General features: G+C 37.9%; 2 pseudogenes; both read left to right on the forward strand.

Annotated features, from left to right (window-relative positions):
* The window catches only part of LOC129528468 (phosphatidylinositol 3,4,5-trisphosphate 3-phosphatase TPTE2-like), a 41,102-nt pseudogene extending 21,737 nt beyond the window's left edge, over positions 1–19,365 (forward strand).
* Positions 7,667–7,778, forward strand: LOC129528480 (uncharacterized; annotated as a pseudogene).
* Positions 19,366–26,955: the final 7,590 nt, after the last annotated feature.

The following is a 26,955-nucleotide window of genomic DNA, read 5'->3' on the forward strand; positions in this document are numbered from 1 at the left end:
ATGTAACAGCAAGTGGCAGGAGGTACTTTAGAGTTCAAGACTCATGTGCCCATCACTCTGCTAGAAGCACCCATAAATATGAAATCATGTGCTTGTTGAAAATGTCACTGATGAAAAATCTTGGTCTTTTAAGAGCTTATGTTACTCATGCTTTCATTTGGTTTTTATTAATAAATTCTTTAGAATTATCCAGATTAATGAGGGTTTATTTTTTATGAGAAATTGGTATAAACTTCTTATGAAATTCGCAAATTTTAAGAAGAGTTTGTAAACACACAGGTGATTTTAATTCAGTTTTACTTTTCTCTCTTGAGGTGTTGGCCTGGTGTGTTTACTGTAAAAGGCCACAATAATATCTTGTGAAGTGGTTTGGTGAGAATTTTGTTTATTAAGAACTGCTTCTATTGGGTGAAAACAGTGATTTTTTCTGAGATTCTAAGGCATTACAGTTTTTCCTGCCACTGGGCAGCTTAGTACTAAATAATAACATTTTGGTACCTGATCAGTGGCTTAAATATAGTATAGCTACAGGGACAAATGCCCCTTTATCTTTGCATTTATTTATTTATTTATTTGTTTATTTTAGACTATTTGGAGTTTTCCTGGTCTTACTGGATGTCACTCTCGTCCTTGCTGACCTAATTTTCACTGACAGCAAACTTTATATTCCTTTGGAGTATCGTTCTATTTCTCTAGCTATTGCCTTATTTTTTCTCATGGATGTTCTTCTTCGAGTACTTGTAGAAGGGTAAGTTTGATTATTTTTATAATGCATTAAGCTACTTTGTAGTTTTATAAGAAGCACTTTCGGAGGCTGAGGTGGGAGGATCCCAAGGTCAGGAGTTCGAGACAATCCTGGCCAACATGGTGAAACCCCATCTCTACTAAAAGTACAAAAATTAGCTGGATGTGGTGGTGGTTGCCTGTAATCCCAGCTGCTTGGGAGGCTGAGGCAGGAGAATCGTTTGAACCTGGGAGGCAGAAGTTGCACTGAGCTGAGATCATGCCATTGCACTCTAGCCTGGGTGACAGGGTGACTCCATCTCAAAAAAAAAAAAAATTTTTAAAATAATTAACAGGAGCATTCACTACAAAATGACTTAAGAGCATTTGGGCCTTATGAGAACATTGGTGGTAGTCTGGCAGTACCCCCCCATGTCCTGTGTTTGAGGTGGCCATGGATTGATGTTCCTCTGCCTTTGGACAGGGGTGGAAAGAGTGGGAGGAACTGCATCTTGTGGTTTGAGTGACAGCTCAGCCATAGCACAATAAAACACTAGGTAGACTTTTACAGTTTTTGATCTAGGCCCTGATTCCCAGACAGCACCTGTGGATCCACCTGGAGGCTAGGAGAACTTGCCATCCTGAAGGCAAGGACACAGGCCTGGCTGTTTTTACCATGTGATGACTGTAGAGCCCCAGGGCCTTCAGTAAACTCCTGCAACACCTAAGGAGTGGTTACAGCAGGTCTTGGGCAAGACCCCGTGCTGTGCTGGCCTCAGGTCTGACCCAATGCTGTCACAGTAGTGGTGGCCACAGATATGCTTATGTCACTCAACCCCAAGCTTTAGGTGCCTCAGAACAGAGAGAGAGACTCTGTTTGTTTGGGAGAAAGTAAGGGAAGAAAACAAGAGTCTCTTTTTGGTAATGCAGAGAATTATCCTGGATCTTGTCCAAGACCATTAAGGCAGTACCACTATGAGTCTGCAAGAACCAGAGTTTAGGAGGCTTGGGGTGCCCCCTAAAGCAGATAGAGATTAGATCACAGTATCCAAGTTCTTTCAAATATCTGGAAAGCCTTCCCAAGAAAGATGGGTACAAACAAGCCCTGACAGTGAAAACTACAATAAATACAGTGAAAACTACAATCAATACCTAACTCTTCAGTGCCCAGACACCAAAGAATATCTGCTAGCATCAACACTATCCAGGAAAACATGACCTCACCAAATGAACTAAATAAGGCACCAGGGGCCAATCCTGTAGAAACAGAGATATGTGACCTTTCAGACAAAGAAATCAAAATAGCTGTGTTGAGGAAGGAAACTCAAAGAAATTCAAGATAACACAGGGAAGGAATTCATAATTCTATTAGATAAGTTTAACAAAGAGATTGAAATAATTTAAAAGAATCAAGCAGAAATTCTGAAGCCAAAAAATGTAATTGGCATGCCGAAGAATGCATTAGTCTTTTAATAGCAGAATTGATAAACCAGAAGAAAGAATTAATGAGCTTGAAGACAGGCTATTTCAAAATACATAGAGGAGACAAAGGAAAGAATAAAAAACAATGACGCCTGCCTACAGGATCTAGAAAATAGCCTCAAAAGGACAAATATAAGTGGTATTGGCCTTAAAGAGGAGGTGGGGAGTGTAGAAAGTTTATTCAAAGGGATGGTAACAGAACGTCCCAAACCTACAGAAAGATATCAATATCCAAGTACAAGAAAGTTATAAAACACCAAGCAGATGTAACTCAAAGAAGACTACCTCAAGGCATTTAATAATCACAGTCCCAAAGATCAAGGATAAAAAGAGGATCTTAAAAGCAGCAAGAGAAAAGAAACCAATAATATACAATGGCGCTACAATATATCTGGCAGCAGACTCTTTAGTAGAAACGTTTCAGGCCAGGAGAGAGTGGCATGACATATTGAAAGTGCTGAAGGAAAAAAACATTTACCCTAGAACAGTGTATCCAGTGAAAATATCCTTCAAAGTGAAGGGGAAATAAAGACTTTTCCACACAAAAGCTGAGGGATTTTGTCAACACCAGACCTGTCCTAGAAGAAATGCTAAAGGGAGTATTTCAATCAGAAAGATAAGGACATTAGTGAGCAATAAGTAACAACCTGAAGGTATAAAACTCACTGGTAATAGTAGGTATACAGAAAAATGCAGAATGTTATAACACTGTAACTATGATGTATAAACTACTCTTACTCTAAGTAGAGAGACTAAACTATGAGCCAATCAAAAATATTAACTACAACTTTTCAAGACATAGATGGTATAATAAGATATAAATAGAAATAACAAAAAGTTAAAAAATAGGGAGACTAAGTTGTAGAGTTTTTATTAGTTTTCTTTTTACTTGTTTATGAAAACTTATAAGATTAAAATAATGGATTATAAGATAGTATTTACAAGCCTCATGGTAACCTCAAACCAAAAAATATAACAATGGATACACGAAAAATAAAAAACAAGAAACTAAATCATATCACCAGAGAAAATTACCTTCACTAATGAAAGACAGGAAGGAAAGAAGGAAGAGAAGACCCCAAAACAACCAGAAAACAAATAACAAAATGGCAGGAGTAAGTCCTTACTTATCAATAATAACATTGAATGTCAGTGGACTAAACTTTTCAATCAAAAGATAGAGTGGATGAATGGATGAAAGAACAAGACCCATCCAGGTGTGGTGGCTCACACCTGTAATCCCAGCAGTTTGGGAGGCCAAGGCAGGCAGATCATGAGGTCAAGAGCTACAGACCATCCTGGCAAACATGGTGAAACCCTGTCTCTACTAAAAATACAAAAATTAGCAGGGTGTGGTGGTGCACACCTGTAGTCCCAGCTACTCAGGAGGCTGAGGCAGGAGAATCACTTGAACCCGGGAGGCAGAGGTTGCAGTGAGCCGAGATGGTGCCACTGCACTCCAGTCTGGTGACAGAGCAAGACTCCAGCTCAAAAATAAATAAAATAAAAAAACCCATTGCTCTGTTGCCTACAGGAAACACTCTTCTCCCATAAAGACACATGTAGGCTGGAAGTGGTGGCTCACTCCCATAATCCCAGCACTTTGGGAGGCAGAGGCGGGTGGTTTACTGGAGGTCAGGAGTTCGAGACCAGCCTGGCTAATATGGTGAAACCCCGTCTCTACTAAAAATACAAAAATTAGCTGGGTGTGGTGCCGGGCACCTGTAATTTCAGCTACTCATGAGGCCGAGGCCAGAGAATCACTTGAACCTGGGAGGCAGAGGTTGCAATGAGCTGAGATCACACCACTGCACTCTAGCCTGGGTGACAGAGTGAGATTCAGTCTCAAAAAGAATAAAAATAAGAACAAAAAACCCAAAAACCAAAACCAAAACCAAAAGCATGCTAATATATCTGATAAATATTGATGCGAAAATCCTCAACAAGATACTAGAAAACTGAATTCAACAATATATGGGAAAGATCATTCATCATGACAAGTGGGATGTGTCTCTGGGATGCAAGGATGGTTCAACATTTGTAAATCAATCAATGCGATACATTATATCCACACAGTAAAGGATAAAAACCATAAGATCATTTCAGTTGATGCTGAAAAAGCATTTGATAAAATTCAACATCCCTTCATGGTAAACACCCTAAAAAAACTGGGTATAGAAGTAACATACCTCAACTTAATAAAAACCGTATAAGACAGACCCACAGTCATTACCGTACTGAATGGGGAAAAAATGAAAAGCTTTTCTCTGCGATCTAGAACACAGTGAGGATGCCCACTTTTACCACCGTTGTTCAACATAGTACCGGAAGTCCTAGCTAGAGCCATTATAGAAGAGAAAGAAAGGGAATAAAAAAAGAAATCCAAATTGGGATGGAAGAAGTAAAATTATCCTTGTGTTTGCAGATGATACATTTTATTTGGAAAATACTAAAGACTCCACCAAAAAAACTATTAGAATTGATAAATTCAGTAAAGTTGCAGGATACAAAATCAATATACAAAAATCAGTAGCATTTCTATATGTCAACAGTGAACCATTTGGAAAGGACATTTAAAAAGTGGTCCTATATACAATAGCCACAAATAAAATTAAATACCTAGAAATTAACCTAACCAAAGAAGTGTAAGATCTTTATAATGAAAATGATAAAACACTGATGAAAGAAATTGAAGAGGGCACCAAAAAATGGAAAGAGATTCCATGTTCATGGATTGGAAGAATCAATATTGTTAAAATGTCCATACTATCCAAAGCAATTTACAGATTCAATGCACTCCCTGTCAAAATATGAATGACATTCTTCACAGAAATAGAAGAAACAATCTTAAAATTTATATGGAGCCACAAAAGACCCAGAATAGCCAAAGCTATTCTAAGCAAAAAGAACAAAGCTGGAGGAATCACATTACCTGACTTCAAATTATACTACAGAACTATATAACGAAAACACCATGGCACTGGCATAAAAACAGACACACAGACCACTGGAATAGAATAGAGAACCCAGAAACAAATCCACACACACTTACAGTGAACTCACTTTTCATAAATGTGCCAAGAACATACATTGAACAAAAGACATCTCTTCAACAAATGGTTCTGGGAAAACTGGATATACACATACAGAAGAATGCACCTAGACCCCTACCTCTCACCATATACAAAAATCAAATCAACATGAATTAAAGACTTAAATCTAAGACCTCAATGAAACTACTATACTACAAGAGAACATTGGGAAGAATCTCCAGGACATTGGTCTGAGCAAAAATTACTTGGGCTATACCTGACAAGCACAGGCAACCAAAGCAAAAATGGGCAAATGGGATCACATCAAGTTAAAAAACTGCTTCATAGCAGAGGAAACAATTAGCAAAGTGAAGAGACAGCCCACAGAATGTGAGAAAATACTTGCAAACTACCCACCTGAAAAGGGATTAATAACCAGAATATGTAAGGAGCTCAAACAACTCTCTAGGAAAAAATGTAATAATCTAATTTTTTAAATGAGGATAAGATTTGAATAGGCATTTCTCAAAACATACAGATGGTAAACAGGCATATCAAGAGATGCTTGACATGATTGATCATTAGAGAAATTCTCAGTGTAGAAAACTACCATGAGATATCATCTCACCCCAGCTAAAATGGTTTATATCCAAAAGTCAGGCAATAACAAATCCTGACAAAGATGTGAAGATAAGAGAACCCTCATACACTGTTCATGGAAATGTAAATTAGTGGAACCAATTGGAGAACAGTTTGGGGGTTACTCAAAAAACTAAAAATAGAACTACCATATGATCCAGCAATCCCACTGCTGGGTAGATACCCACAAAAAAGGAAATCAGTATATAGAAGAGATATCTGCATTCCCTGTTTGTTGCAGCACTGTTCATAATGGCTAAGATTTGGAAGCAACCTAAGTGCCCATCAACAGATGAATGGGTAAAGAAAATATAGTACATATACACAGGAGAGTATTATTTAGCCATAAAAAACAATAAGATCCTGGCCAAGTGCACTGGCTCATGCCTCTAATCCCAGCACTTTGGGAGGCTGAGGTGGGCAGATCACCTGAAGTCGGGAGATCGAGACCAGCCTGACCAACATGGAGAAACCCCATCTCTACTAAAAATACAAAAATTAGCTGGGTGTGGTGCCGGGCGCCTGTAATCCCAGCTACTCGTGAGGCTGAGGCAGGAGAATCGCTTGAACCCAGGAGGTGGAGGTTGCAGTGAGCCGAAATCACGCCATTGCACTCCAGACTGGGCAACAAGAGTGAAACTCCATCTCAAAAAAAAAAAAAAAAAAAAAAAAGAGATCCTGTCATTTGGAACAACATGGATGGAACTGGAGATCACTATGTTCATTAAGTGAAATAAGCCAGGCACAGAAGGATAAACATCACATGTTCTCACTTATTATGTGGCTCTAAAAAAAAAAAAAAAAAAAAAATTGAACTCATAGACCTAGAGAGTAGACGGATGGTCATCAGAGGCTGGGAATGGTAGTAGGGGCTTGGGGGTGGGGAGGTGGGGATGGTTAATGGGTACAAAAAAATAGAATGAGTAACGCCTACTATTTGATAGCACAACAGATTGACCATAGTCAACAATAACTTGATTGTATATTTTTAAATGACTGAAAGAGTGTAATTGGATTGTTTGTAACATGAATGATAAATGCTTGAGGGGATAGATACCCCATTGTCCACAATGAGTGTGATTATTACGCATTTAGTTATATCTCTTATTATGTTTGAATTGCCATGTTGGTGTTTTAGTCACATATAAGTGTCAAATGATGAATATAATTTTATTGTTTGAAAACTTCCCATGAATGTTATATTTTTCCCTTAGTCTACTCTAGAAAATACATTTTAAATAATTCTTGATAGTAGAATTCTTAATGGGGATGAGTCAATAGTTTGTGGTCTTTAAATATTCCTATCTCTTCTTGCAGGGGGGAATGAACTTATTTTTTTGTTTTATATTACAGGAGACAGCAGTATTTTTCTGACTTATTTAACATTTTAGATTCTGCCATCATTGTGATTCTTCTGCTGGTTGATGTCGTTTACATTTTTTTTGACATTAAGTTGCTTAGGAATATTCCCAGGTATGAAACATAAGACTTACCTCTCTTAAAGTTTTTCATTAATTTTAGCATTTTCTGTGCCTTTTATTCTATATAATCTTTTCAACTTCAAATGTTCTCATTCTATACCAAATACATTGCTTTAAAATGAAATGTTTAGGTAAATTCCCACATACTTTGAAACTAAAAGATTGTGATATTTAGGGACCGGTGAAGAGTATACAGGCTAAGTACCATTAATGGAATAAAGAAGATGCAGTACCCCAAAGAAGGACTTTTACTCTTGTACTAACTTTAACTTCTCTACATTTTGAAGTTCTCGTCAAATTCCCATTTGTATCATTTTTTGGCCTTTTGGCTAAGATCAAGTATAATATTATTATCAGTTTAATATCTGCTATATCAAAAAAATTTATATTGAAAACAATTCCCCTCTGTGCTTCAACTACAAATCCCTTACACATAATGTTCTGTCTGGATTTTTCCTACAGCCAAGAGGGAATTTATTTGAGCATACGCAAAATTAGAGTGACTTCAATCATGAGTTTCTAAAAAATAGCAAACAGAACAGAAACTAGGAGATGACACGTGGCAACACAATAGTAGAGTTTTGCAGTATAGTTGTGGTAGAAACAAAGAAAGCTTAGGCAAAGTTAGAAGTGTTAGGGATTGGGAAACTAAAGAGTATATGAAGCCCTGGTGACTCTTTTTTTACTGTGACAATGAGGAAAATGAAAGAGCAAATGTATACTGGGATGTAGATTGTGGCTTCCTAAGCTTGTTCATGGGTCAAATAGCTGGTTTCTTTTTGTACCCTAGCTTCCCTGGACTACAGCTCAGGCCCTAACTAAAAGCATGTTAAGTGATAGGCTTTTGGAGTTATTTGAAAATAACCTCAGCCAATGTGGTCTTCTGACTAGAAACGTCAGCATCACTTGACAGTTTGCTAGAAATATAAGAAGAAAAATACCTTAGGCCCCACCCTGGACCCACTGAATCAGTATCTCTGGGACCCAGCAATCTGCAGCTTAACAAGCTTTTCCAGGTGGCTCTTATTGATGTGTGCCCAAATCAGAGAAGCACCAGTCCAGACCATCAGTTCTCTGCTTTGGTGGTTCTGATGGTAGGGGAGATTCCAGCTAGCACACTTCAGAAGTATCTCAATCTGTTGCCTCCCTGATGTGTAGTAGCAGCTGTAGTGAACATCTGTTACTCATGGGAATAACAAAGATGAACAAGAATAATCGATTTGTTTTGATGTGGAAAAATTGAAAATGCTAGTCTTAAATCCCAAAATTAAATTTACAGATGCTAAGAGTCTATTGTATCACTATTTCTCTAGACCAGAATTTCTCAGCCTCAGCATTACTGACATTTTGGGCCAGATCATTGTCATAAGAGGGTGGTGAGCAGTTATATTAATTGTAGGGTGTTTAGCAAAATTCCTGGCCTCTATTCACTAGATGTAAGTAACACACAGACACACACACGCACACACGCCAGTGGTGAAAACCTAAATGCCTCCAGACATTGCCAAATATCCCCCAGGTAGGTAATTGGGGAGAGGAGGGAAAATTGCCTCTGGTTAACAACTGCTGCTCTAGACATAGTTTATATTGATAAAATTCTGTTTCTGAAGCAAAAATGGATCTTTTAAATTTATTCTTAGATGGACACATTTACTTCGACTTCTACGACTTATTATTCTGTTAAGAATTTTTCATCTGTTTCATCAAAAAAGACAACTTGAAAAGCTGTTAAGAAGGCGGGTAAGTGGGCAAAACATGCTTATGATTCGCAAAAATATTTTGTGTTTTGGGACCCATTGACAAGGGTTGATATCTATACTATATAATGTTTTTTATTTTTATGTTGATGAGTGTTTCACAAACTAATGATGATTTTAAACTGTCAGGTTTCAGAAAACAAAAGGCGATACACAAGGGATGGATTTGACCTAGACCTCACTTACGTTACAGGTTTGTGACACTTAACCGTTGATTTACTTGTATTACTTCACTTTTTCTTGTAATTGTATTTTTTTGCCTCATCTAAGACACATTCATTCAAAATATTCTTTATTCATGAGGATATATGCTGCTGTGATAGTGTGACATATTTGTGGTTTAGCCCTGGCAATGGAAGATCTGCATGTCTTCTCAATTCAGGACTACTCAGTTGCAGCATAGGAACTTGAATGGATTTTCAGCTGACTCCATTTGAGTTTCAATTTATTAACCTCTAGTAGTTATTTCTGAGTCCCAAGGATCCCACAGAGACCTCTTCTTATCCTAGAATCCCAGAGAATGAGGTCAGTGCTTTGTAGATCTCAGGTTTTCTGAGTCAGAGGGCTGCAAAGCACCTTGGGAGTTCCCACCATCACTTGTGCCCAGAAATCTTGGATTTTCTGTGGTATTTAAGATAAGAAATAAATTCGAAGAACAGGGGGAACTTCAGACTGAGGCCATCATAAATACATGGCATACAGTTAGAACTAGTGGAGACTTAAGAACTCCATGGCAGTTTAATGGTCATTGTGTTGTATAATTTGTTATTTGATTATCCTGAGTATTAGCTCTTTTCTGTCAACCTCAATCTTAAAAGGTTTTTTTCTGTGAAAATGGAGTCTGATCATGTATAAGTTAATTTTTTTGTATGTTATATGAAATCTATAATGTTTGTAATAGTGATGATTTTGACTTTTAGAACGTATTATTGCTATGTCATTTCCATCTTCTGGAAGGCAGTCTTTCTATAGAAATCCAATCGAGGTAAGGGTCTTTATCTGACAAATACTCATTTCTTGGTGAATGTAGACTGTGTAGTCATAAGTTTAATACTGACCCAGATATGGCAGTATTCTTTTAAAAATGTACTCTTTCAAGGAAAAAAATCATAATGGATTGATACCAGTTACAATTGTGCCAGTGGTTACAAACCACCCCAAAACTTACTGGCTTATAACAGCAACTATTTATTTGGCTCATGATACTGTGGTTTGTGAATTTGGTATGGGCTTAACTGTCCAATTTAGGTGCTTGCAGAAAGGATTTCCTGTCTCAACTAAGCTCATTCATGTATCTGTGGGCAGCTACTGGGTCATCTGAGGACTGGCTAGTCTAAAATGACTTGGCTACCCTCGACTGACAGAGCCACTGCATGCTAAATGCACCCCCCAAGGCCCAAGGCCCATCCCATCTGGCACCCACTGCTGCCAACAGCCCCACCCCCTTCACCAGCAGAGCCCCCATTTGCCGCATGCACTTCTAAGACACTGAGGACTGGCCTGCCTGGTGCCTGCCCTGCTGTTGGCAGTACCCCACAACTAGCAAAGCCACTGCAGCTAGCATGCATATGCCTAAGGCCTGAGAACTAATCTGAATGATGGCTCTCACACCAAGAAAAGCCATACCACTGTCTCCACAAACACTCACCATCAGGCCACTGAGGCACTCACAGACACCACTGAATGCTGATTACAGCCAAAAAAGTCACCTGAAGACTATATTACTGCACCCACCCAGATCCAAAGTCAAAGCACCCTACTCAATGAACACTATAGGAGACAACTATTGGAAAAAGTATTTCTCTGTGAAAACTCCCTAACATTGGAAGAGGCAACTGTTCCCCCAGATGTGCAAAAATCAGTTTAGGGCCACAAGAAACGTGAAAAGCAAGGAAACATTACACCTCCAAAGAAACACCATAATTCCCCATTAACAGACCCTAAATTTAAAGAGTATATCAAATGGCTAAGAAGGAATTCAAAATAATGATCTTAAGGAAACTATGAGATACAGAGAATACAGATAGACAAATCAATGAAATTAGAAAAACAATTTATGATCTTATGAGAAATTCAACAAGGATATATATATATCATTAAAAACCAGACACAGATTGTGGAGCTGAAGAATTTAAGGAATAAAATAAAAATACAATCAAGAGTCCAGGTGAAGTGGTTCACACCTGTTATCCCAGCACTTTGGGAGGCCAAGGCAGTGGATCACTTGAGGCCAGGAGTTCAAGACAAGCCTGATTAACATGGTGAAATCCTGTCTCTAAAAAATACAAAAATTAGTTGGGTTTGGTGGTGCATGCCTGCCATCCAAGCTACTTGGGAGGCTGAGGCACAAGAATTGCTTGAATCCAGGAGGTGGAGGTTGCAGTGAGCCAAGATTGTGCCACTGCACTCCAGCCTGGGTGGCAGAGTGATACCCTGTCTCAAAAAAAAAAAAAAAAAAAAAAAGAGCTTTAAAAACAGACGTGGGAGAGATATGGCCAAAATCTAGGAAGCTCAAAGGTTCTCAAATAGATTCAACCCAAAAAGGTCTTCTCTGAGGTGCATAGTAGTCAAAAGTCAAAAAGAGGGAATATTCATCAGGTGCGGTGTCTCACACCTGTAATCCCGGCACTTTGGGAGGCTGAGGCCGGTGGATCACTTGAGGCCAGGAGTTCAAGGTGAGCATGGCCAACATGAAGAAACCACATTTCTACTAATAATACAAAAAAATTACCTGGGTGTGGTGGTGTGAACCTGTAGTTCCAGTTACTTGGGAGGCTGAATCACGAGAATTGCTTAAACCCAAGAGGTGGAGGTTGCAGTGGGCCAAGATCACACCACTGCACTACTGCCTGGGTGACAGAGCAAGACTGTATCCAAAAAAAAAAAAAAGGAAATGTTAAAAACAGCAAGAAAAAAGCATCAAGTCATATATAAGGGAAACTCCATTTGATTAGCAGTGGATTTCCCAGTGGAAACTTTACAGGTCAGTAGACAATAAGATGGGATGATATATTCAAAGTACTGAAGGAAAAAAAAAAACAACTGTCAACCAAGAATACTATACCTAGTAGAGCTATCCCCTAGAAATGAGGGAGAAATAAAGTATTTCCTATACAAGCAAAAACTGAAGGAATTCATTCCCACTAGACTGAACTTACAAGGACTGCTTAAAGTGGTTCTACATCTGGAAGCAAGAGGATGATTACCATTGTCAAAACACACAAACGTGTAAAACTCACCTGTAGTGCAGATATACACATGAGAAAGAGAAAAGAATCAAACTTTGTCACTACAGAAAGTGACCAAACCACAAAGATTAAAAAAAAAAAAGGTGAAGAAAAGAACAAAGGATATACAAAACAACCAGAAAAAAATGAACAAAATGACAGGATAAAACCTAATCTATTAATAGTAACCTTGAATGTAATGTAAACAGATCAAATTCCCAATTAAAAGATACAGAGTTGCCTGACAAGATTTAAAAAAAAAAAAAAAAAAAGACCAAACTGTATGCTGCCTACAAGAAACTAACTTCACCTGTAAAGGATCATACAGACTGGAAGTGAAGGGATAGAAGAAGATATTCCAGGCAAACAGAAAACAAAAGCGAGCAGAGGTAGCCATACTTATCAGATAAAAACAGACTTTAAGTCCAACTGTATGAAGAGACAAAGAAGGTCATTGTATAATAATAAAGAGATCAACTTAGCAATAAGATAGAATAATTGTAAATATGTATGTACCCTACACTAGAGCACTCAGATAAACAAGGCAAATATTTTTAGGTCTAAAGGGAAAGATAGACTCCAATGCAGTAACAGTTGGGGCCTTTAGCACCCCACTCTTAACCACTGGACAGATCATCTAGACAGAAAATCAACAAAGAAATATCAGATTTAAGCTTACAGATAGGAATAAGTTCTGGTGTTCTGTAGTGCTGTAGGGTGACAACAGTTAACTATAATTTATTGTATATTTTTAAATAGAGAGGATGTTAAGTGTTCCCAACACAAAGAATGATAAATATTTGAGGTGATAGATATGCTGATTATCCTGATTTGATCATTACACATTGTATACAAGTATTGAGATATCCGTCTCTACCTTATAAATATGAACAAGTATTATGTGTCAATTAAAAATATTTTTAAAGAATGACGGAAACAGATTTTTTAAATGAAAGGAAAGAATATTACCTGACTTGGCTGAATGGCCCCATGTGGTCTCTCGTTCTCCAGTAGGCTACTTCAGGCCTGTTCACATGATGGCAGAGGCAAGAGTCTGAGGAGCGGCAACAAAACAATGCAAATCCTCTTCAGGCCCAGGCTCAAAATTATATATTAATTCTACCCCATTTTATTGGACAATGCAAATTACACTACCAGTCTGGATTCAAGGAGTAGAAAATAAACTCCAACTCTTGATGGAAGGAATTATAAAGAATTGTGGCCGTTTTTGATAGTCTACCATAGGGAAGAAAGATGGGGATGCCATAACCCAAAATGTGTTTTCTTAGGTTGAGATCCTAAATTATAGTCGGGGCATATTGCTTTAGGCTCTGTGGATGACTAAATTAATTTCAAACATATAATGCTGTTTACTGTGAAATGCCAGCTTGAAAGGATCATTGTTTAATTTTATGTAATTTACAATACTTATTATACCTCAATAAAAGTATAACTATCTAGGGCTGGTATCAGTTGCCGAGAGGTGGAAGGAGTACCTCTCTGCAGTGTGTTAGCTCAGTTCTGAACAGGACAGGGCTGCAAGTTTAGCTACTTCCCAGAAAATGTCCTGGATACCTGGCCTGAGTCACCATCCCATGACTAGAGAACGTGGACGGATTGTTTTATCAAGAAAGTAGTGATAAACCAAGGGCTATAGGAATTAAGAACTAGGGCTAAAAAAGAAATGTTTAGAGTGATGCAAGATGGCCAATTAGAAGCAGCTGCAGTCTGCAGTGCTCACGAAGAATGAAAAGGGGCGAGGGAATTCAGCACCTTCAACTGAGATAACCAGGTTCTCACATTGGGACTGACTGGATGAACAGGTTGACCAATGGAGAATGAAGACAAGCAGGCAGGGAGTGCGATGGCCCAGCCGGGGGCGGCACGGAGCCAAAGGAACCCCCACTCCCAGCCAAGGGAAGCTGTGAGTGAGTGTGCAGTCCTGCCCGGGAAACCGTGTTTCTCTCATGGATCTTTGCAAGCCGTGGATCAAGAGATCCCCTTGTGAGCCCATGCCACCAGGGCTGTGGGTCTGATACACAGACCTGGATGGAGTCTGGGCACATCAGCTGCTCAGGCACACACAGAAACCCAGGAGTTTTACACACTCTAGCCCCGGGGATCTTCAGCACAGTGGGAAATGTGTCCATACGTATCTCTGGGAAGGGGGCTGAATCCAGGGAGCCAGGCAGCATCATTCTGCAGGCCCCATTTCCTTGACACCTCACAAGTTAAGACCCACTGGCTTGGAATCCTAGCCTGCCAACAGCAGCAGGTTGGAATCCACCTCAGATGGGTCTGAGTTCCCGGGGAGGTGGGGAGAGGCAGCCAGCATCACTGTGGTTCATAGACTCAGCCACTCCAGCCTGCCAGCTATGGAGAATACAGACAGTCTGGACAAGGAAGAGTTCCCCACGACACAGCACAGCTGGCTTGCCAGATCATGACCAGACTACCTCTTTAAGCAGGACCCCAATCCATTCCTCTTCACTGGGCAGGAATCCCTGTAGGGGCTTTAACCACTCCAGCAACAGTTCTATGGACAGAGCTTTGATCTCTCCCTGAAATGGAGCTCCTGGTGGGAGGGGCAGCTGCCACCTCTGCAGTTTGGTCAACTCAGCCACTCCAACCTGCTGGCTTTGGAGAATACAGGTGGTCCGGAGGAGGAAGGATCCCTCACAGTGCAGCACACCTGCTCTACCCCAAAGCAGCCAGACTGTTTTTTTGGATGGGTCCCTGATCCCATGCCTCCTGACTGGGTGAGAATGCCCAACAGGGGTCTCCAGCCACCTCTTGCAGGTATGTGCGGGCTGGCTACAGGTCAGTATCCCCCTGGGATGGAGCTTCCAAAGGAAGGAGCTGGCTGCCATCTTTGCTGTTTCTCAGGCTTCACTGGTAATATCTCCTTCAGAGTCTATGAGGAACCTAAATTTACAAGAAAAACACAACCCCATTAAAAAGTGGGCAGAGGATCTGAACAGACACTTCCCAAAAGAGACATGCATGCAGTCAACAAAAATATGAAAAAAAACTCAACATCACTGATCATTAAAGAAATGCAAACAAAACCACAATGAGATACCATCTCATGCCAGTCAGAATGGCTACTATTAAAAAGCCAAAAAATAACAGATGCTGGGAAGGTTGCAGAGAAAAAGAAATGCTGTTGGTGGGTGTGTAAATTAGTTCAAGCCATGTGGAAGACAGTGTGGCAATTCCTCAAAGACCTAGAGGCAGAAATACCATCAGACCCAGCAATCCCATTATGGGGTATATACCCAAAGGAATATAAATCATTGTCTTATAAAAATACATGCATGCACACATATGTTCATTGCAGCAGTATTCACAAGAGCAAAGACATGGAATCAACCTAAATGCCAGTCGATGATAGATTAGATAAAGAAAATATGGTACATAGAGCGGGACATCTGGCTTCTGAGCGGGAACCTTTGTAGTGCCAGTGATGAAAGAGAGAATTAAATATGGGTGATGCTGAGAAAGGCAAGAAAATTTTTGTTCAGAAGTGTGCCCAGTGCCACACCGTGGAAAAGGGAAGCAAGCACAAGACTGAGCCTAATCTCCATGGTCTCTTCAGGTGGAAGACAGGTCAGGCCATTGGATTATCTTAACATAGAGATTGATAAGAACAAAGCCATCACCTGGGGGGAGGATACACCTGAAGTATATAAAACTATTTATCCTTGCCTCCCCCACTATGCAGATTCAGAGTGTTCATCTTTTTGACTTATTATTTCCTCTTAACAGAGATAGCCAGTTTAATAAATGGATGACTTTGATACCTTCATTTTATTTTTCTCAATATTAAGCCAGTAAACATTGCTCTGAGGGTACCATACTAATCAGTTTTAAAATTTTGTGTCATTTTTGTTGTTGCACAGAGATATATACGTATGTGTGTGTATGTTTCAGAAAGATGTATTTACTGAAAGTTGGATTCATATAGTGGTATTGATTGTATTTTAAATTATAACTACTATTTGTTTTTCATTTTAAAGGTTATACATATATACATATATATATATATACACACACACTTATAGGTACACATATATCTTCATTTAAAAAAATAAAGAGAACAAATGAGCCAAAAAAGTCTCCATATTGTTACCAGTTATTTAAAATTTGATATGTTTATCTTTTTCTATCACACATACACACAATCATACTATATACTTTTTGCATTTATTTGTTTACATGGTGCTTAGACTGTAATATGCAGATCACTCTCTAAAGATGTATCTATTCAGAATTAAATTTAAATAAGAACGAATATGAATTAGATTTAAACAAGAACCATATTAACTGTGAATTAATGATTTAGAACAAATTACTTAAAGTTAGTTAACCAGCTAATTTACTTATCTGATAGCTTTAAACAGTGTGTATTTACAATAGAGACTCATCTGAGTAGGCAAACATACTTGTGGACTATTTGAAAAATCACAGTGGATTAGAACTTGAAATTTGCATACCCTCTTATTCCCTGAATCTCCCCTAGAAGATGCTAGTGAGAGACAAACTAATAAATGTAATAACCATTTTAGGTTCCCCCTAGGAAATAGCTTATGTTGGTGCCATGTAAATATGTAAGATATGTGTTTATCTTTTTTAGGAAGTTGTGCGGTTTCTAGATAAGAAACACCGAAACCACTATCGAGTCTACAATCTATGCAGTATGTACATTACTCATATATTGGGCTTGATTTTTTGAAAATATTTTAACTAAAAATCTTAAACTTGAAATCAGTCAGATGGTGGTTTTCACCAAGGAAGTAAATGAGTGGATGGCTCAAGATCTTGAAAACATCGTAGCGATTCACTGTAAAGGAGGCACAGGTAATAGCATTTTCCTTTTTATTTCTCCATTTCTAAAGATATGTAAATATACATAAAGTACAAGAACAAGATACGTATTGCTATTAATATGTATTAATAATTGTTAGCATTTTTAAATATTAGCTCCAAGACTGAAAGAAGGGAAGGAGAAAGGAAAGAGGAGAGGAGGAAGGGTAGGAGATAGGGAGAGGATAAGGAAGGGAAGAAAGTAGGAAAAAAGAACTAAGGAAGGTTGAGCATATTTTCCCTTGTTTTACTAGTATTTGGATTTCTTTATTTTTGGTTTGCCAGTTTATATCTCTCAAAATACAAACAGTCTTTAATTTTAGAATATCAGAGTACTTTTATTTAAGGCTGATCTTTTTTATTTTTAAATTAACAAATAAAGAACCAATATATTTATGGTGTACAACATGTTTTGATATACGTAAACATTGTGAAATGGCTAAATCAAGCTAATTAACATATGCATTACTCCACATATTTTTGTGTGAGAACATTTAAAATCTACTGTCCCAGCAATTTTCAAGTATACATGATTATTAACTGTGGTCACTATGTTGTACAATAAATTTCCTGAACTTATTCTTCCTGTCTAACTGAAATTTTGCATCCTTTAATCAACATCTCAGGCTGGGCACAGTGGCTCACACCTGTAATCCCAGCACTTTGGGAGGTTGAGGCAGGTGGATCACATGGTGAAGCCCCATCTCTACTAAAAATTACAAAACATTAGCCAGGTGTGGTGGCATGCACCTGTAATCCCAGCTACTCGGGAGGCTGAGGCAGAAGAATCGCTTGAACCTGGGAGGCAGAGGTTGCAGTGAGCTGAGATCGCACCATTGCACTCCAGCCCGAGCAACAAGAACAAAACTCCATCTAAAAAAATAACAATAATCATAAAGTAAAAACCAACATCTTCACAATCCCCCAAGTTTTGTCTCCCCAGCCCCTGGTAACCACCATTCTACTCTCTGCTTCTATGAATTTGACTTTTTTAGATTCCACAAATAAGTGAGACATGCAGTATTTGTCTTTCTACGCCTGGCTTATTTCACTTAGCATAATGTTCTCCAGGTTCGTCCATATTATCTCGAGTGACAGGATCTCCCCTAAGGCTGAATAGTGTGCCTTTCATTATATGTACCATATATTATTTATCCATTTATCCACTGATGACATTTAGATCGACTCCATAGCTTGGGTATTATGAATAATGCTGCAGTGAACATGGGAGTGCAGATTTCATTTCCTTTGGATATATACCCAGAAGTGGAATCTCCAAATCATATGGTAGTTCTATTTTTGGTTTTTTGAGGAATCTCAGTGCTGTTTTCCACAATAACTACTAATTTACATTGACACCAACAGTGTACAAGGGGGTTCCCTTTTCTCTTCATCCTCACCAACTCTTCTTTTGTCTTTTTGTTAATGACCATCCTAACAGGTGTGAGCATATCTCTTTGTGGTTTTAATTTGCTTTTCCCTGATGATTAATGATGTTTAGCATTTTCTCATTATACCTCTTGGCCATTTGTGTGTCTTCTGTTGAGAAATATCTTTTCAGGTTCTTTGCCCATTTTCTAGAGAAGTAACTTATTCTCTTGCTATTGTGTTGTCTGAATTCCTTTTTTAAAAAATCTGTTAACCTATTATCGAATGTATGCTTTGTAGATATTTCTCCCATTCTGTAGGTTGTCTCTTTACTCTATAAATATTTCCTTTGCTGTGCAAAAGCGTTTTAGTTTGATACAGTATCATTTGTCTACTTTTTCTTTCGTTGCCTATGCTTTTCAGTCATATCCAAAAACATCTTGGCCCAGACCAATGTCAAGAAGATTTTCACCTATCTTTTCTTCTAGTAGTTTTCCAATTTCATGTTTCACAGTTAAGCATTTACTTTGAGATGATTTTTGTATATTGGGTGAGATAGGTTGCAATTTCATTTTTCTGCAAGTGGATATTCAGTTTCCCCAGTATTGTTCATTGAAGAGACTGTCCTTTCCCCATCTTGGATTCTTGGCACCTTTGTTGAATATCAGCTGAGTATAAATGCATGGATTTTTTCTCGGCTTTGTATTCTGTTCCATTGGTCTATATGTCTGTTTTTGTTCCAGTAATATTTAAGGTTGTTCTTAAACTTTGTGAGAACATTTTAGATTAAGGGAGCCAACAGAGATGCTATATCAAAAATTATACTGGAATTTTTATAGTGTAATGATACGAAGAAGTTGACATTGGTGGGGTGAAAATGGGGAAAAAAAGCCATTTGTAAATCCAACCAATTTAAGTTTAGTTAGATTTTCTCTCATTCAGGTTTAGGCTTTAAATAATCATCTAAGCATATTTCACAAATTTTGACAAACATAAATAATTACATTTTTAGTGGGCTGTAAATCAATTTTTATATCAAATTCCAGGAAAACATAGCACCATCAACTGACTTATATAATTCAGTAAAATCAAGTTTTAGTCTTATTGACTAGTTTCAAGCCCATCAGTTAAAATACAGGTTCTGTGTTTAGCTGTATATTAGTTAATATACAGGTTCTGGGTTTAGCTCTACAGGTTGGAATATTGTATATAAACTGGCAATTTACAGTACCATAGTTAAGAATATAGAGGTTGAATCATTTGAAATTGCCAGTTTTTAACCATCTTTTGCTTTAAAAATGGCCATTTCACATTGTCCAACCTAAAATGTTATTATTAAAGAAGTCAGCATCAGTTTTCTATTAACTAATGCTAATTCCTTGCTTGAAGGAAAACAATCATTTCAAATTTGACTTTTTTTCTTTTTTGCTGAGAGGGGGTTTACATTATTCTGTGTTCACATAATATTTTGTTGATTTTGTTAGAGGTTGTTTAGAGGGCTAATATTCAGCTGGTATGTACGAGAGCAGCCTCTTTTTTATGTGTTCATTCATATTAGTCTTGCTATCTTCTGGTTGGTTGCTGCCTGCAGGTTACCAGTAGTATCATGATAGTAAAAATATTTTATATTGATTTATAGGAGTTCTTTAAAGAATCTGAATGCCAATTTTTCTTAGTATTATAATTATATTCTCCCCACATGTTGCCTTTTAAATTTGATTGTGATTTATTTTGTTGTACAAAAGTTTGTAAATTTTTGTTTTGTTTTGAGACATGATCTCACTGTGTCACTCACGCTGGAGTGCAGTGGCACGATCTCGGCTCATTGCAGCCTGAACCTCCCGGGGTTCAAGCGATCCTCCCATCTCAGCCGCTCTGAGTAAGTGGGACTACAGGTGAGCGTCACCATGCCTGGCTAATTTTTGTATTTTTTATAGAGACAGGGTCTCACTGTGCTGTCCAAACTGGTCTCGAACTCCTAGACTCAAGTGATCCACCCACCTCAGCTTCCCAAAGTGCCGGGATTACAGGCATGAGCCATCACGCCTGGAGAGAAGTTTGTAATTTTGAATATAGTAAAATTTGTTTTTCTATGTGTGTGTATATATTTCACGCTTTTCTGTCATGTTTATGAAATTCACCCCCCTATACTGATGTAGTAAAGATATTCCACATTTCTTCAAAAATATTCAAGTTCCATTTTCAATATTTGGGTCTTTAATCTAATTGGAAGTTGGGGGAAGTGTTTTTTTCATATAGATAGCCAATTGTCCTAACACCATCAATTGCGTGCTGTTTTGTTCTCCATTAATTTGTAATCCCTCTCAGTAATATACCAAGTTTCTATAAATATTCAAAACTGCTCCTAAGTTCTCTCTACCACACTTTTGTAATTATTGTAGCTTTATAATGTGGTTTGATAAAGGCATAATTGTCTTGCTCTTCTTGGAACTTTATTGTTACATTCAATTTTAAAATCATTTTGTGAAGTGCCATAATAAAACATTTTTAGGATTTTTATTGGAACTACATTGAATTTATAGATTAACTTGAGAGAAGTGACAACTTTGCGATATTGAGTTGTACATGTGAGTCATCTTGTTCATTCTTTAATAATATTTTATACTTTTTTAATCATGTCTTTGCACATCTTTTCAAATATTCGTTCTTGCACAAATTGTGACTGAAAATGGAATCTCTTTCTTTCTATTACATTTGGGTTGTTTCCAATTTTTATTGTGATAAATTATGTTTTTTGTTTTTTTGTTTTGAGATTAAGTCTCACTCTGTCACCCAGGCTGGAGTGCAGTGACATGATCTCAGTTCATTGCAACCTCCGCCTCCTGGGTTCAAGCAATTCTCATGCCTGAGCCTCCAGAGTAGCTGGGATTACAGGCGTCCACCACCACACCCAGCTAATTTTGTATTTTTAGTAGAGATGGGGTTTTGCCATGTTGTCCAGGCTGGTCTCAAATTCCTGACCTCAAGTGATGTGCCTGCCTCTGCCTCCCAAATTGCTGGGATTACAGGCATGAGCCACCATGCCTAGCCCAATAATACTGCTTTTAAAAATACACGTTTCTTGTTGCACATGTGGCCACATTTTTGTTGAATGTATACCTCAGACTAAAATTGTTCTGTCTTAGGGTAATGAATCTTGAACTTTATTTGATAATGTCACCTGTTTTCTAAAACAGTTGTACCAATTTTTACTCCACTGGTGTTGTAGACTTCAAGCATTCCATATCTTCCCCAATACTTGCAATTCTGAGTATTTTTATCTTTAGCCTTTGGGTGTTTGTGTGATGGCATCTTGTGGTGGTGATCATTTGCATTTCTGTAATTAATAAGATTGAGGAAGTTTTTTTAAGATTAAGTATCTGGATATCCTTTTTTGTAAAGTAACTTTTTAATTTTCTTAACCACTTTTCTCCTGGATTATTCATCTTTTTCTCCTGATTGTAGTTCTTTGTGTATTCTGATTTCAATTCTGTTATTGGTCATAAATGTATTTCAAGAAAGCTTTTCTGCTCTGTGATTTGCCTTTTCTGTCTCTCAGGAGTAGCTTTTGGTTAACAGAAGTTCTTAGTTGTATTACCATCATATGTATCATGCTTTCCCTTTATAAAGTTTGTGTTTTTGTGTCCTGATTAAGAAAATTTTCCTTGAGTTTAAAGGACATTTTACTACTGTATTTTCTTCGGGAAGGTTCATTCCTTTTAAAATTGATCTATGTGTGTGGTGTGAGGAAGGCGTCAGGTTTCATCTTTTTTCGTGTATGGCTATCCAGTTATTCCAGCACACTGGTTCAGAAGATTTTCATTTGTTTACTACCCTGAGGAACATGAATCTGTTTCTGACCTTTCTCTTCTGTTCATTGATTTTTCATCTGTGTGCCAATAGCACAACTATCTTACTGTAGCTTTCTAATATATCCTCATCATCTTCTTCTTATTCTTCACAATTGTTTGGGTATTTTAGGTCATCTATATTTCCATATAAATTTGAGAATCAACTAGTCAAGTTACACACACTGGGTAGAAATTTGTTTGGAATTGCATTGAATTTATAGACTGGGGAGAATTGAATCTTTACAATATTGACTCATCCAACCCATGAACAGAGGTATTCTCTCATTTAATTAGGTCCTCTTCAATTTCTCTTTACAATGCTTTCTCATTTTCTGTATAGAAAGCTTGCATATTTTTGGTGAGATTTATTCTTAGATTTTTTTTGTGGTTATTTAAATGATATCCCTTTAAAATGTTTATTTTCTAAATGTTTTCTGTTGTTTTAAATGCACTTCATTTTATTTATTAATCTTGCAGTTAGCAACTTTCCTAAACTCACTTTTTTTTTTTTTTGAAGCAGTCTCATTCTGTCACCCAGGCTGGAATGCAGTGGCATGATCATGGCTCACTACAGCCTCAACCTCCCTGGGCTCAGGTGATCCTCCTATATCAGCCTCTTGAGTAGCTAGCACTGCAGGCAGGTGCCACCATGCCCAGCTAATTTTTTCATTTTTTTGTAGAGATGGGGTTTCGCTATGTTGCCCAGGTTGGTCTCAAACTTCTGTGCTCAAGTGATCTGCCAGCCTCAGCCTCCCAAAGTGCTAGGACTGCAGGCCTGAGCCACCGTGCCCAGCCTAAACTCACTTATTAGTTCTACTAATTTATCTATAGATTCTTTTGGATTTTATGGTACATGATTACATCATATGAAAATAATAAATTATACTTTTTCCATTTCCGTCATTCATCTCCCCTATCACTGGCTAGAACATTCAGTACAGTGTAGAATTAGAAGTGGCAATAGCAGCCATCAACATACAGTTCCATTATCAAAGGAAAAGCTTTCAACATCTCTCCAAATGCTTTGCGAGTGTGTGTGTGTGTGTGTGTGTGTGTGTGTGTGTGTGTGTATTAGTGACCATTTATCAATTAAGAAATTCCTTGGCTGGGCGCCTTGGCTTACACCTGTAATCCCAGCACTTTGGGAGGCCCAGTGGGGGCAGATCACTTGAGGCCAGGAGTTTAAGACCAGCCTAGGCAACATGGTGAAACCCTGTCTCTACTAAAAAATACAAAAATTTGCCAGGTGTGGTGGCACATGCCTGTAATGCCAGCTACTCCGGCTGAGGCACGAGAATCACTTGAAACCAGGAGGCAGAGGTTCCAGTGAGCCAAGATCGCACCACTGCTCTCCAGCCTGGATGACAGAGTAAGACTCTGTCTCAAAAAATGAAACAAAAAAAAAAAAAAGAAAGAAGGAAAAAAGAAATTCGTTTAGCTTGCTAAGAGTTTTTTTAAATCATGAATGGATGTTGAATTCTTAAAGATTTTTCTGAATCTTTGAGATGATAATTTTTCTACTTTATCCTATAAATAAATGTGGTTAATTACATTGATTAAATGGTAAACCAACATGTTTCTGGAATAAATGTAATTTAGTTGTGCTGTATTATTTTGTTAAATACTTATTAAATTATTTTATTATTAAATTGCTGGATTCTGTCCGTTAATATTTTGTTTAGGATTTTCAAATTCATGTCGTCTGAGCGATTGGTTATAATTTTCCTTTCTCATAGTTTTTTCAAATCTTGGCTTCGTAAAGTGAGTTAAATTTCATTTTCTCTGTTTTTATTCTCTGGGTAAATTTATGTATGCTGATTTTTTTCCTTCCTAAGTGTAAAGTGAAATTCACCAGTGAACGCAAATTGGCCTAGAGTTTTCTCTGGAGAGGTCTTTAAATTATGGCTCAATTCCCTATATAGAATGTTTTTATAATTTTATTTCTTTTGCCCATTTTGGTAGATTATAGTTTTCCCAGCATTTGTCCATTTAATCTAACTTTGCAAATTGTCTTGACATCAAATTGTTCACAATATCATTTTACCATTTTAGTGTCTGCAGAGATGTTCCCTTTTTTATTCCTGACTTTGCTTTCTTGGTGCCTTCTCCCCTTTTTTCTTCTGAGTAGTCGCACCAGGGATTTATCAATTTTACTAGTCTTTTAAACGAACCAAGTTTTTGGCCTATTTGTGGTCTCTATTTTTTACTTATTTTTTATTTCATCAATTACTATTATATTTAGTACTTTCTTCTGTACTCCTTGGATTAATTTGTTCTTTTCCTGACTTCTTGACATGGATAATTCTTAGAGTGTCAACCACTATCTTTTCTATTTACCATTTAAGGCTACAAGTTTTCCTCTAAGAATTGCTTTAGTTTCGTCCCATAAATTTTTATTTTTAGTGTTTTTATTTTACTTAGTTCAAACTATGTTCCAACTTTGTGCTTGTTTTTTTTTGACCCATGAGTTATGTAGAAGTATACTTCCTTATTTCCAAACATATGAGAATTTTGTATTTATCTTTAAATTTTTGATTTCTGATTATATTGTGTGGTGGACACAGAACATACTATGTATTTTTTTTTTTTTTTTAGTTCTTTGAAATTTGTTTAGACTTGCTTAATGGCCCAGAATTTGGTCGATATTGTCAAATGTTTTCTGTACATTTGAAAAGAACATGTATTATGCATTGTTGAGAACAGTGTTCTATGTACATCTATTTTATTTAACTCTTCTGTTTTCCTACTGACATTCTGTTTCCATTCGATTGAATTTTAATAATATAATTCTTTCCTTCTCACCGTCTGTCATTACCTTGGAAGTCATATACTCTTTTTCTATGTTTTTAGTAATTACTGTAAAGATTTCAACCTGCATCCTTGATTTAGCTATTAATTTTTATGTTGAGCCTGCATCTAGAAATCTTCCTGAATTCTCTCATTAGATTACGGAGTTATTCTAAAGATTTACTTACTACACTGACTTTCTACACTGGTTAGGCTCTGTAGTATACTGTTAAATGGAAGCAGTGAAGAGAGGGCATTTTTGTTTAATTCCAGGCTTTAAAGAAAATGCTGTCAATATTATGTCATTAATGTGATGTTCCTGGTAGGTATTTTGGTAGATTCTCTTTGCTGAGTTAAGGAAGTTTCCTAGTTGTTAATTTTTAAAGTCACAGGTGCAGGCTGAATTTTAGTGAATGCTTTTTTCCTGCATTAATTGAGATAATTGTAAGGTGTGTCTTCTTTAATTAATGAATATGATAAATTGCATTAATATAGATTTCTGATGTAGGATGATTCTTGTATTTGTTATTATTTGTTTTTTAATGGGCAAAAGACTTTGTTTTTCTTTTTGAGCTTAGATTTTTGGTATAAATTAACTTTTAGATTTGGAAGTGCATATACAGGTTTATTGGTAATATTGTGTGATGCTGAGGTTTGGGGTATGATTGATTGCATCACCCAGGTACTGAGCACAGGACCCAATAGTTAGTTTTTCAACCTGTGCCCTTTTCTGCTGTGCCCCTTCTAGAACTCCCCAGGGTCCATTATTGCCACCTTGATGTCCATGAGCACCCATTGTTTAGCTTTCACTTATGAGTGAGAACATATGGTATTTGGTTTTTTGTTCCTGCATTAATTTGCTCAGGATAATGACTTCCAGCTGCGTCCATGATGCTGCAAAGGAAATGATTTCTTTTCTTTTTTTTTTTTTTTTTTTTTTGAGAGGGAGTTTCACTCTTGTTGCCCATGCTGGAGTGCAACGGTGCAGTCTTGGCTCACTGCAACATCCACCTCCCAGGTTCAAGCGATTCTCCTGGCTCAGCCTCCCAAATAGCTGGGATTACAAGCGCCTGCCACCACACCCAGCTAATTTTTGTATTTTTAGTAGAGATAGGGTTTCACCAAGTTGGCCAGGCTGCTCTCGAACTCCTGACCTCAGGTGATCCACCCACCTCAGCCTCCCAAAATGCTGGGATTATAGGCATGAGCCACCGCGCCCAGCCTATTTTTTGTTTGTTTGTTTTTGAGATGGAGTCTTGCTCTGTCACCCAGGCTGGAATGCAGTGGTGTAATCTCGGTCACTGCAACCTCCGCCTCCTGGGTTCAAGCGATTCTCCTGCCTCAGCCTTCTGAGTCACTGGGATTACAGGTGTGCACCACCATGCCCGGCTAATTTTTGTATTTTTAGTAAAGACGGAGTTTCACTGTGTTGGCCAGGCTGGTCTTGAACTGCTGACCTCAAGTGATCTGCCTGCCTTGGCCTCCCAAAGTGCTCGGATTACAGATGTGAGCCACAGGGACATGACATGGGAGATTGTGGGATACTGGTGATGACAGAGGTGAGTGTGGTGAAGCCCTAGGGGATGGTGAATGGTAGCTCTGGATCCCTGGTGAGGAGCTTCCTCTTAAGTCTGAGTTTCTGAGAGGGGAGAGGGAGAAGCTGGGTGAGGCTAGCATGGATCTTGGGGAGTCCGGGCTGGGGGACCGTTCATAAGAAGAGCCAGACAAGACCCTAGTGCTCT

The sequence above is a fragment of the Gorilla gorilla genome, chromosome 17 (genome assembly GCF_029281585.2).
Source record: "Gorilla gorilla gorilla isolate KB3781 chromosome 17, NHGRI_mGorGor1-v2.1_pri, whole genome shotgun sequence".
Classification (NCBI taxonomy): domain Eukaryota; kingdom Metazoa; phylum Chordata; class Mammalia; order Primates; family Hominidae; genus Gorilla; species Gorilla gorilla.